The following is a 14,482-nucleotide window of genomic DNA, read 5'->3' on the forward strand; positions in this document are numbered from 1 at the left end:
CGTGGGTAGGCTTGTTCTCCTTGAAATCTTGGTTTAAATCTAGGTAGTCGATGTGCTTCTTCAATTACTGGTGCCTCACGTAAATTGAGTACATGTTTGATTAAATTGGCAGTGAACTCACGAGCGTTTTCCCCCTCAGCTCCCTCTTTCACTCCACGTATTCGTATATTTTGACGTCTTGAGCGAGCTTCTAGTTCAACACATTTATCAGATACTTTTGTAAATTGGCTCTTGAGGCTGTCTAATTCTAACTTCATTGCCTCCATTTCTCCAGCCATCTCTTCCACAACAGCTTCCAAATCTTTCACTGCAATTGCATTTGCGGAAATAGTTTCATGCACAGCCTCAAACATCTTTGTGGACTCTTCTGCCACCTTAGTAATTTTCCCCGTTAGCTCTTCTTGCACATCATCAACTTTTTTTTGCAGAGCACCAATGCCCGCGAGTATTTTTTCATTACCAGCAATCAAGTTTAAATTTCCAGCTTTCACATCATTTCTCAAATCTCTTACCGAGTTTCTTAATTCCTCCATTTCAGTTTTCTCTTTTGTGATCAACTCAGTCTTAGATCGTGTAGCAATTCCAGAATCCACTCCAGAGGTTAGTTTTGCAGTTTCTTGATGTTCCTGAGTCTTCAGCAGTTGTTTTGTCACTTTCCTCTGTGGGCTCTGACCTGGAGATGTGTTTTTCATTTAAAATGATTTTCCCTCCGTTAAATCCACGGCGCTTACTGATGACGTCATCAGCACCGCGACATGAAACTCCGGTAAGTCTTTAAAATCGGTCCCGACCTCCAGACCCGATTTTAACGCGAAAAATCGCGATTTTTTCAGCGGAGCTAGAAGATTTGCGACTGCTAGCAAAGCATGCCGCCACCGGAAGTGAACATACACGGATTTGACGACATTCCTGGATATGACGACTTTCCCAGATATGACGACATCTCGAATATGACAACATTATCGGATATGACAACATTTCCGGTTATGAGGACATACCAGGATATGACGACATACCCGGATATGACACCATACTCGGATATGACGACATTCCCGTCGTCATATCCGCATTCCCATAAATGTCGGCATTTATGGGAATGCCGTCATAACCGGGTATGTCGTCATATCTGGGAATGTCGTCATATCCGGAAATGTCGTCATATCCGGGAATGTCACCATCTCCGGTAATGTCGTCATATCCAACTTTTGGGTTTCAACAACTAAGTTACAGAGATAAGTTGAATAAGTTAGGTCTTTACTCTCTGGAGCGCAGAAGGTTAAGGGGGGACTTGATAGAGGTCTTTAAAATGATGAGGGATAGACAGAGTTGATGTGGACAAGCTTTTCCCTTTGAGAATAGGGAAGATTCAAACAAGAGGACATGACTTCAGAATGAAGGGACAGAAGTTTAGGGGTAACATGAGGGGGAACTTCTTTACTCAGAGAGTGGTGGCGGTGTGGAATGAGCTTCCAGTGGAAGTGGTGCCGGCAGGTTCGTTGGTATCATTTAAAAATAAATTGGATAGGCATATGGATGAGAAGAGAATGGAGGGTTATGGTATGAGTGCAGGCAGGTGGGACTAAGGGAAAAAAGTTGTTCGGCACGGACTTGTAGTGAATGTCGTCATGTCTGGGAATGTCAGCATATCTGGGAATGTCGTCATATCCGGGTTCTGGAAATGTCGTCATATCCGGGTATGTCATCATATCCGGGTATGTCGTAATATCCGGGAATATTGTCATATCCAGGTATGTCGCCATATCTAGGAAAGTCGTCATATCCGGGAATGTCGGCATAACCGGGAATGTCGCCATATCCGGGAATGTCACCATATCCGGTTATGTGTCGGCATGTCTGGGTATGTCCACATATCCGGGAATGTCGCCATCTGTGGGAAGAGACTTCCGGTGGCGGCATGCTCTGCTAGCAGTCGCAAATCTTCTAGCTCCGCTGAAAAAATCGCGATTTTTCGCGTTAAAATCGGGTCTGGAGGTCGGGACCGATTTTAAAGACTTACCGGAGTTTCATGTCGCGGTGCTGATGACGTCATCAGTAAGCGCCGTGGATTTAACGGAGGGAAAGTCATTTTAAATGAAAAACACATCTCCAGGTCAGAGCCCACAGAGGAAAGTGACAAAACACCTGCTGAAGACTCAGGAACATCAAGAAACTGCAAAACTGACCTCTGGAGTGGATTCTGGAATGGCTACACGATCTAAGACTGAGTTGATCACAAAAGAGAAAACTGAAATGGAGGAATTAAAGAACTCGGTAAGAGATTTGAAAAATGATGTGAAAGCTGGAAACTTAAATTTGATGGAAAACATACAATCCATTAATGCTGGTAATGAAAAAATACTCGCGGGCATTGGTGCTCTGCAAAAAAAAGTTGATGATGTGCAAGAAGAGCTAACGGGGAAAATTAATAAGGTGGCAGAAGAGTACACAAAGATGTTTGAGGCTGTGCATGAAACTATTTCCGCAAATGCAAATGCAGTGAAAGATTTGGAAGCTGTTGTGGAAGAGATGGATGGAGATATGGAGGCAATGAAGTTAGAACTAGACAGCCTCAAGAGCCAATTTACAAAAATATCTGTTAAATGTGTTGTCCTAGAAGCTCGCTCAAGACATCAAAATATACGAATACGTGGAGTGAAAGAGGGAGCTGAGGGGGACAATGCTCGTGAGTTCACTGCCAATTTAATTAAACATGTACTCAATCTACCTGAGGCACCTGTAATTGAAGAAGCACATCGACTACCTAGATTTAAATCAAGATTTCAAGGAGAACAAGCCTACCCACGACAGATCATAGTCAAACTTCGGGATATCTCAACAGTGGAAGCGCTGATGAAAAAAATTAAACACGGAGAGAAGATGATGTATGGAAATGATTCTATTAAACTCCTATGGGACTACCCTTATGAGATTGTGCAAAAGAGAAGAAAGTTCTCACAGACCAGAGAAGCTCTTTACGGTTTCAAGGGCGTCATATGTGGAGTGTTTTATCCGGCCAGGATGCGTATTACTTTCAAGGGAATCTCAAAAACATTCACTAACCCGGTAGAATCCCTTAAATACGCTCAAGAAATCGTGGCCAAGGCAGCAACAAAAGAAGATTGATCACCTGACGTCATGAACAAATTAATGTGCTTATTCCCCCAACAAGAATATTAGTAGAAAAGTGAAAACAGTGAATAACACCAATCTTTAAAAAATATTATACGCAACAGATTTTCCACGAGACGTGTCTAGACATTATAATCTTCTATTGAACATTGTGGAACCTAACTCAAGGACACTCGGTGCTCAAACGAGGAAAGACTGATAACATGATAATGACGATCTGCTGAGCTGAGAGAGAGCGAAAAACATCACAAGGCTTACATAACCTTACATAGTCTTACAAAGTATAGAGAATTATTAATAATTAATAATTAACAATACTAATACAGAAACTGAAATTGATAAAAATGTGTTATAACGCAGACAACACGGTAATTACACAGGTTCCGCAGCTCGAGTGGGGAGGGGAGGAGACTCAGGCACTTGGCACAATTCCAGGAGCCTGACTCTGGTTAACCCTTTCAGCGAACAGCTCACTTTTAACATCTACGCCGGAAGCGATATCGATGTCGTATCCCACAGACGAGTGGGCCACTCACTACGGTGTCGGAAACTCAGACACCGTACATTTATTTTATATACTTTTTTTTTTAATCACAATATGTCACACTCATGTGTTTTTTTTTCAAGGACAATCGCAGAGGGGAACTACCAAGGAAGTCTATAATATAAATGCTCCCAAAATAACCAGAGTCCTGAGGTATGGATGCACCATAATAAATAAGGTCATTAAAATTGGTAAAAATGTATGACGACAATCAAAGGAAAATGGGAGGAATCACACTATGTAGTTGGAATATAAGGGGTATTAATGAACCTATTAAAAGGGGCAAGATACTAGCTCAGTTGAAATCACACAACACGGACATTTCGTTTGTACAGGAAACGCATCTTAAACATCAAGATCAGACGAGACTGAGGGCTAACTGGATAGGCCAAACATTTCACTCTTCATTCATATCTTTGGAATATCGGAAGGTAACCCTGAACTAAACGTGTTTCAGAAGAATTTATTTAATTACTTGCTAATAATGGGAAAAAAGCTTATACTTAAATTGTGTAAAAATGCGCCCACACCAACAATAAAAATGTGGATATCAAATATGTTTGAAACATTACATCTGGAAGAGATGAGATTCCTCTTAGCAGGTAAAGCAGACTAATTACAAAAGACGTGGTCTATGTTTCTGGACCTATTACAAGTATGAGGTGCAATAGTAATTTAAATAAATAAATAAATGGTATCAGGACCTGGTAACGGGAGGTAAAACAACAAAAACAGACTTGGTTGGTAGTCCCCTTTCTGCTGAGTTTAATGTTATAATAGAGTGATTATTCCTATTTTCGGGGATGTTGTCATATCTGGGAATGTCGTCATATCTAAGAATGTGGTCATATCTGGGTATGTCGTCATATTAGGGAATGTCTTCATATCCGGGTATGTCGTTAAATCCAAGAACGTCGCCATCTCCGGAAATGGCATCATATCTGGGAATGTCATCATATCATGGAATGTCATCATATGCGGGAATTTCATCATATCTGGGTATGACATCATATCCGAATATGTTGTCATATTTGGTTATGTGTTGGCATATCCGGGTATGTCCTCATATCCGGGAATGTCACCATCTTCGGTATTGGCTCCCTATCTGGGAATGGCGGCATAGCCGGGAATGTCATCATATCCGGGAATGTCGCCATATCCGGGAATGTCATCATATCCGGGAATGTTGCCATATCCGGGAAGGTCGCCATATCTGTGTATTTCACCATATCCTGGCATGTCCATTTATCCGGGAATGTCTCCGTCTCCGCGAATGGCTTCCTATCTGGGAATGTTGGCACCTCCGGGAATGTCGTCATATCCGGGTATGTCATCATACCCGGGAATGTCGGCATCTCCGGGAATGGCTTCCTATCTGGGAATGTTGGCATATCCGGGAATGACGGCATATCTGGGAATGTCGTCATGTCCAGGTATGTTGTCATATCCGGGAATGTCCTCAAATCCAGGAATGTCGTTATATCCGGGAATGTCGTCATATATCGGTATGTAGCCATATCCGGGTATGTCCACATATCCGGAAAACTCGCCATCTTCGGGAATGGCATTATATCCAGGAATATCATCATATCATGCAATGTCTTCATATGCGGGAATTTCATCATATCCGGGTATGACATTATATCCGGGTATGTTGTCATATCTGGTTATGTTTCGGTATATTCGGGTATGTCCACATATCCGGGAATGTCGCTATCTCCGGGAATGGCTTCATATATGGGAATGTCATCGTATCCAGGAATGTCGTCATATCCGGGAATGTCGCCACATCCGGGAATGTCGTTATATCCGGGAATGTCATCATATCCGGGAATGTCGCCAAATCCGGTGATGTCGTAAAATCTGGGAACATATGTCACCATATCTGATAAGGTGTCCATATTGAAGCTACGTTTCGCACATGTTGTCACATCTGGGTACAAAAATTAAAAAATTTGGGAATGTCCATATTTTTAGTATAATATCCAAAGTAACCAACACACATATCTGGGATGTCGTCGGGAATGTCGTCATTCAAAAATTAATAATACTCGGAATATTAGAATTAAATCAAATGATTCAATAACACAAATAAACAGTTATCGATTACAGTACAATAACAGGAAAAAAATGCCTAAAATTTTTTAAAGGCCCATCTCCCCCACAATCAAAATGTGGATTATAGAAATGACGGGGACCTTAAACGTGGGCCTGCCGATTTAACCTGTTGGACAAACAGGAATTATTCGTTGGAACATGGTCCCTTTTATTGATTACTTAAAGGGTCAGAATGCACTCAGCACAGGAACCTGACTAGCAACCGGACTAAAGATCCGATGAAATGCTATACTCCGAAATGTACGAACATATCTCGAATGATGTTTTTAAACTCTAACAAATTTTTCCATTCTTCTTTAATTACCTCTTTCACTCCTCTTCCTTTTTTTTTATTTTAGCTTTCTTTTTCCTTCTTCTCTCTCTCTCTATTTCATCTATCCCTTTAGCTCTATCTAGTTATAAAAAAAAACGAAGAAAAATGCAAAAAGTATTGGAGACAATGTAATAATAACTGACAATATTACCAATTTAAAAATGTAAGACAGTAATGATGTAATAGGTTATGTACCTATCTGCAATAATAAAAAAAAATTTAAAAAAATAAAAAAAAGATCCATGAATGTCATCATATCCAAGAATGTTGTCATATCCGGGTATGTCATCATCTAGGAATGTCGTCATATCCGGAAATGTCGCCATATCCGGGAATGTGTATTTCGCCATATACGGGTATGTCCACTTTTCCGGGATTATTGCCATCTCCGGGAATGGCTATCTATCTAGGAATTTCGGCTTATCCGGGATTGTTGTAAAATCCGTGAATGTTGTCATATCCGGGTATGTCGGCATAACTGGGAATGTCGTCATATCCAGGTATGTCGTAATATCCGGGACTGGTGTCATACCCGGGTATGTCGCCAAATCTAGGAATGTCATCATATCCGGTAATGTCGCCATCTCCGGGAATGGCTTCATATGTGGGAATGGTGTCGTATCCAGGAATTTCGTCATATCCAGGAATTTCGTCATATCCATTGATGTCATCATATCCATGAATGTCATCATATCCAAGAATGTTGTCATATCTAGGAATGTCGGGAATTTTGTCATATCCGGGTATGTCATCATATCTAGGAATGTCATCAAATCCGGGAATGTCGTCATATCCGGGTATGGCGTCATATCCGGGAATGGCGCCATATCCGGGAATGTTGCAATATCTGGATATGTCGCCATATCCGGGTATGTCCTCATATCTAGTAATATCGCTATCTCCGGGAACGTCATCATATTTGGGAATGTCATCATATCCTGGAATGCCGTCATATCCGGTAATGTCGTCATGTCCGAGATGTTGTCATATCTGGGAAAGTCATCATATCCGGGAATGTCATCATATGTGGGTATGTCGTCATATCCGGGAATGTTGATATATCCGGGTATGTCATCATATCTGGGATATGATATCCGGGGATGTCATCGTATCTGGGAATGTCGTCATACCCGGGTACGTCGTCATATCCGGGGATGTTGTCATATCTGGGAATGTCGTCATATCTGGGAATGTCATCATATCCGGGTATGTCGGCATATCTGGGAATGTCGTCATATCTGGGTATGTCGTCATATTAGGGAATGTCTTCATATCCGGGTCATGTCCAGGAATGTCGTCATATCCGGGAATGTTGCCATATCCGGGAATGTCACCATATATTGGGTATGTCGCCATATCCGGGTATGTCCACATATCCGGGAATGTCGCCATTTCCGGGAATGGCATCATATCTGGGAATGTCATCATATCATGGAATGTCATCATATGCGGGAATTTCATCATATCCGGGTATGACATCATATCCGGATTTGTCATCATATCTGGCAATGTCATGATATCCGGGGATGTCATCGTATCTTGGAATATCGTCATATCATGGAATGTCATCATGTCCGGGAATGTCATCATATGTGGGTATGTCGTCATAACCGGGAATATTATATTCGGGTATGTCGTCATACCTGGGAATGTCGTGATATCCGGGGATGTCATAGTATCTGGGAATGTCTTCATATCCGGGTACATCGTCATTACCGGGGATGTTGTAGTATCTGGGAATGTCGTCATATCTGGGTATGTCGTCATATATGGGAATGTCTTCATATCCGGGTATGTCATCATATCTAGGGACGTCGCCATCTCCGGGAATGGCATATCTGGGAATGCCATCATATCATGAAATGTCATCATATGCGGGAATTTCATCATATCCGGGTATGACATCATATCCGGATATGTTGTCATATCAGGTTATGTGTCGGCATATCCGGGTATGTCCACATATCCGGGAATGTCGCCATCTCCGGTAATGGCTTCCTATCTGGGAATGTCGGCATATCCGGGAATGTCGTCATATCCGGGAATGTCGTCATATCCGGGAGTGTCGTCATATACGGGAATGTCACCATATCCGGGAAGGTCGCCATATCTGTGTATTCCACAATATCCAGGTATGTCCACTTATCCGGGAATGTCTCCATCGCCGGGAATGGCATATCTGGGAATGTCATCATATCATGAAATGTCATCATATGCAGGAATTTCATCATATCCGGGTATGACATCATATCCGGATATGTTGTCATATCTGGTTATGTGTCGGCATAACCGGGTATGTCCACATATCCGGGAATGTCTCCATCTCCGGGAATGGCTTCCTATCTGGGAATGTCGGCATATCCTAGAATCTCGTCATTTCCGGGTATGTCGTCATATCCGGGTATGTTGTAATATGCAGGAATTTCGTCATATCCGGGTATGTTGTCATATCTAGGAATGTCATCATATCCAGGAATGTCGTCATATCCGGGAATTTCGGCATATTTGGAATTCCATCATATCCGGTTTTGTCATCATATCTGAGAATGTTGTCGTATTCGGGTATGTCGGCATATCCAGAAATGTCGTCATATCCGGGAATGTCGTCATATCCGGGTATGTCGTCATATCGGGAATGTCGGCATATTTGGGAATGTCGTCATGTCCGGGTATGTCGTCATATCCGGGTATGTTGTAACATCCGGGAATGTCATCATATCCAGGTATGTCGCCATATCTAGGAATGTCGTCATATCTAGGAATGTCGGCATATCAGGGAATGTCGCCATATCCGGGAATGTCGCCATATCCGATTATGTCTGTCGGCATAACCAGGTATGTCCACATATCTGGTAACGTCGCCATCTCCGGGAATAGTTTCCTATCTGGGAATGTCGGCATGTCCGGGAATGTTGTCATATCCGGGTATATCGTCATATCTGGGTATGTCGTCATATCTGGGTATGTCGTAATATGCGGGAATGTCGTCATATCCGAGTATGTCATCATAACTAGGAATGTCGTCATATAGGGAAATGTCGTCATATCCAGGTATGTCGTCATATCCGGGAATGTCGCCATATCCAGGAATGTTGCCATCTCTGGGTGTGTCATATCCGGGTATGCCATATCTGGGTATGTCGTCATATCCGGGTATGTCATCATATCCGGAAATATCGCCATCTCGGGGAACATCATCATATTTGGGAACGTCATCATATCCGGGAATGTCGTCATATCCGGTAATGTCATGTCCGAGATGTCGTCATAACCGGGTATGTCCACTTATCTGTGTATTTAGCCATATCCGGGTATGCCCACTTATCCGAGAATGTTGCCATCTCCGGGAATGGCTTCCTATCTGGGAATGTTGGCATATCCGGGAATATCATCATCCGGGTATGTCGTAAAATCCGGGAATGTCATCATATCTGGGTATGTCGTCATAGCTAGGAATGTCATCACATGGATAAGGAATGTCGCCTTATCCGGGAATTTCGCCATATCCGGGTGTCTCGCCATATCCGGGTATGTCCTCATATCCGGGAATATTGCCATCTCCGGGAAAGTCATCATATTTGGGAATGTCATCATATCCGGGTACATCGTCATATCCAGGGATGTTGTCATATCTAGGAATGTCGTCATATCTGGGTATATCGTCATATTAGGGAATGTCTTCATATTCGGGTATGTCGTCATATCTAGGAATGTTGCCATCTCCGGGAATGGCATATCTGGGAATGCCATCATATCATGGAATGTCATCATATGCGGGAATGTCATCATATCCTGGTATGACGTCATAACCGGATATGTTGTCATATCTGGTTATGTGTCGGCATAATCGGGTATGTCCACATATCCGGGAATGTCGCCATCTCCGGTAATGGCTTCCTATCTGGGAATGTCGGCATAGCTTGGAATGTCGTCATATCCGGGAATTTCGTCATATCCATGAATGTTATCATATCCAAGAATGTTGTCATAACCGGGTATGTCATCATCTAGGAATGTCGTCATATCCGGGAATTTTGTCATATCCGGGTATGTCGTAATAGCCGGGAATGTCGTCATATCCAGGTATGTCGCCATATCTGGGAAAGTCGTCATATCCGGGAATATCTTCATATCAGGGAATGTTGCCATATCCGGGAATGTTGCCATATCTGACTATGTCGCCTTATCCGGGTTATGTCCACATAGCCGGGAATGTCTCCATCTCCGGGAATAGCTTCCTATCTGGGAATGTTGGCATATCCGATAATGTCGTCATGTCCGGGTATATCATCATATCCGGGTATGTCATCATATCTAGTAATATGCGGGAATGTCGTCATATCCGGGTATGTTGTCATATCCGGGAATTTTGTCATACCCGGGAATTCCGTCATATCCGTTTATGTCATCATATCCGGGTATGTCGTCATATCCAGAAACGTCATCATATCCGGGAATTATGTCATATCCGGGTTGGTCTGCATATCTAGGAATGTCGTCATATCCGGTTATGTAGTCATATCCGGCTATGTCGTCAAACCGGGTATGTCGTCATATCTAGTTATGTCCACATATCCAGGAATGTTGTCATCTCCGGGAAAGGCTTCCTATCTCGGAATGTCGGCATATCCGGGAATGTCGTCATCGCTGGGCATGTCATCATATCCGGGTATGTCGTAAAATCCAGGAATTTGCTCATATCCATGTATGTCGGCACATCTGGGAATGTCGTCATATCCAGGTGAGTCATACTATCCGGGATTGGAGTCATACCCGGGTATGTCGTCATATGTAGGTGTGTCATCATATCCGGGAATGTCGTCATGTCCGGGTATGTCGTCGTACCCGGGAATGTCATCATATCCGGGTATGTCGCCATATCTGGGAATGTCGCCATATCTGGGTAGGTCGCCATATCCGGGTATGTCCTCATATCCGGGAATATCGCCATCTCCGGGAATGTCATCATATTTGGGAATGTCATCATAGTCGGGAATGTCGTCATATCCGGTAATGTCATCATGTCGGAGATGTTGTCATATCTGGGAAAGTCGTGATATCTGGGATTGTCGTCATATGTGGGTATGTCGTCATATCCGGGAATGTTGTTATGTCCGGGTATGTCGTCATATCTGGGAATGTCATGTTATCCGGTGATGTCTTCGTATCTGGGAATATCGTCATATCTGGATACGTCGTAATATCTGGGAATGTCGTCCTATCTGGGTATGTCGTCATATTAGGGAATGTCTCCATATCCGTGTATGTCGTCATATCCAGCAATGTCATCATATCCGGAAATGTCGCCATATCCGGGTATTTCCACATATCCGGGAATGTCGCCATCTCCGGAAATGTGATCATATCCGGGAATGTCATCATATCATGGAATGTCATCATGTGCGGGAATTTCATCATATCCGGGAATGACATCATATCCAGATATGTTGTCATATCCGGTTATGTGTCGGCATGTCCGGGTATGTCCACAAATCCGGGAATGTCGCCATCTCCGGGAATGGCTTCCTATCTGGGAATGTCGGCATATCCAGGAATGTCATCATATCCTGGAATGTCGCCATATCCGGGAATGTCGTCATATCCAGGAATGTCGCCATACCTGGGAACGTCGCCATATCTGTATATTTCACCATATCTGGGTTCGTCCACTTATCCGGGAATGTCTCCATCCCCGGGAATGGCTTCCTATCTGGGAATGGCGGAATATCCGGGAATGTAGTCATATCTGGGTATGTCGTCATATCCGGGTATGTTGTAATATGCGGGAATGTCGTCATATCCGGGTATGTCGTCATATCTAGGAATGTCGTCATATCCAGGAATGTCGTCATAGCCGGGAATTTCGTCATGTCCGGGAATTCCGTCATATCCGGTTATGTCATCATATCCGGGTATGTCGTCATATCCAGGTATGTCTTCAAATCTGAGAATGTCATCATATCCGGGTATGTCGTCATATCCAGAAATGGCATCATATCCGGGAATGTCATCATATCCAGGTATGTCGTCATATCCCGGAATGTCGTCATATCCAGGTATGTCGCCATATCTAGGAATGTCGTCATATCCAGGAATGTTGCCATACACGGGAATGTCGCTATCTCTGGGAATGGGATCATATCCAGGAATGTCATCATATCATGGAATGTCATTGTATGCGGGAATTTCATCATATCCGGGGATGACATCATATCCGGATATGTTGTCATATCTGGTTATGTGTCAGCATATCCGGGTATGTCCACATATCTGGGAATGTCGCCATCTCCAGGAATGGCTTCCTATCTGGGAATGTCGGCATATCCGGGAATGTCGTCATATCCGGGAATGTCACCATACCCGGGAATGTCGTCATATCTGGGAAGGTCGCCATATCTGTATATTTCACCATATCCGGGTATGTCCACGTATCTGGGAATGTCTCCATCTCTGGGAATGGCTTCCTATCTGGGAATGTCGGCATATCCGGGAATGTCGTCATATCCGGGAATGTCACCATATCTGGGTATGTCGCCATATCCGGTTATGTCCACATATTCGGGAATGTCACCATCTCCGGGAATGACTATCTATCTGGGAATGTCGGCATATCCGGGAATGTCGTCATATCCGGGAATGTCACCATATCTGGGTATGTCGCCATATCCGGTTATGTCCACGTATTCGGGAATGTCACCATCTCCGGGAATGGGTTCCTATCTGGGAAAGTCGGCATACCGGGAATGTCGTCAAATCCGGTTATGTCTTCATATCCGGGAATGTAGTCATATCCGGGTATGTCATCATAATTAGGAATGTCGTCATATTCGGGAATGTCGTCATATCCGGGAAGATCGTCATATCCGGGAAGATCGTCAAAGCCGGGTATGTTGTCATATCCCGGAACTTCACCATATCTATCTCGCCTTATGCGGGAATGGCTTCATATATGGGAATGTCGTCATTTCCAGGAATGTCATCATATCCGGGAATTTCATCATATCCGGGAATGTCATCATATCCAAGAATGTTGTCATATCTGGGTATGTCATCATATCCGGGAATGTCGTCATATCCTGGCATATCCTGGCATATCCTGGTATCCTGGTAGGGAGGTTCTACTGCAGTTGTACAGGGTCTTGGTGAGACCACATCTGGAGTATTGCGTACATTTTGGTCTCCAAATCTGAGGAAGGACATTATTGCCATAGAGGGAGTGCAGAGAAGGTTCACCAGACTGATTCCTGGAATGTCAGGACTGCCTTATGAAGAAAGACTGGATAGACTTGGTTTATGTAGATCAGTGCATGTTCCTTTAACCATAGTGACCTCCCGTATTACTAACCACTCCCCATTGTCTCCAGTATAATTGTAGTGTCCCCACCTCTAGCTCGCTCTCTAGCTCCAGTGATGACCACGGACAGCTACAGCATAGTGATTAACAGTTACCTAATAAATAGTTATAGTAAAAGACTTGTGTGTGTGCAGTAAGTCCTTTTACATGGTGTCATAGCGGTAGACTTGCGTCTCCTGTTTATCGGTTTTTGTTTTATCATTTCTTTCTCCCAGTCCTTCCCTCCTTTCTTTTATCATGTCCCACCACTGTCGTCGACCAGACCAGTTGGTGTTCGACACGGACATTGTCCATCGCTGGACCGTGTTCCAGCGCGATTACGAGCATTACATTGCTATCGCCCATCCTGATGCCACTCCTGCTGTACAGGCTCACCTATTGCTTAACCTCGCGGGACCTGCAGCTATGGATCAGTATGCATCGTTCCATTTCGCCGCCGGAGAGGACCGCAACGACCCGGTATGTCTCCTTAATAAGTTCGCTGCCCTCTGTGATATTCCTACCAACAACATCATCGAACGCTTCAAATTCTTCCAGAGGCAGCAGCTGCCAGGCGAGCCTGTCGGCACTTTCATTGCCGCCTTGCATCACCTGGCTCAGCGCTGCCGCCTTGACACAATCACCCCTGACGAATTAATTAGGGACGTCCGCAACGATAGACTGCGTGAGCAGCTCTTAGTTAAACCCGATCTGACACTGCGGGATGCTATGTATTCTGCACGCATGTCCGAAGCCGTTGGTTCCGTGTCCAGACAGGCTCCCCAGGACATTAACTTCACCGGTCAAGCCGGTCGCCTGACTACGCGACGCAACCCCGCGGCTCTCCCCATGAAAGTCGCCACCTCCACTGTCCCGCGACGCTGCCCTAACTGCTTTTTTACGGCTCATCCCTCAAACATTTGCCCCGCACAGGGCAAGACCTGTCTTTCCTGTGGCAAACTCGGCCACTTTTCTGCCGCCTGCCGTTCCCGTGGGAAGCCAGTCCCTGCTCCAAGAAGGAGTCTAAACAACCTTGCCGAACTAA

The sequence above is a fragment of the Leucoraja erinacea genome, unplaced genomic scaffold (genome assembly GCF_028641065.1).
Source record: "Leucoraja erinacea ecotype New England unplaced genomic scaffold, Leri_hhj_1 Leri_237S, whole genome shotgun sequence".
In the NCBI taxonomy this organism is placed as follows: Eukaryota; Metazoa; Chordata; class Chondrichthyes; order Rajiformes; family Rajidae; genus Leucoraja; species Leucoraja erinaceus.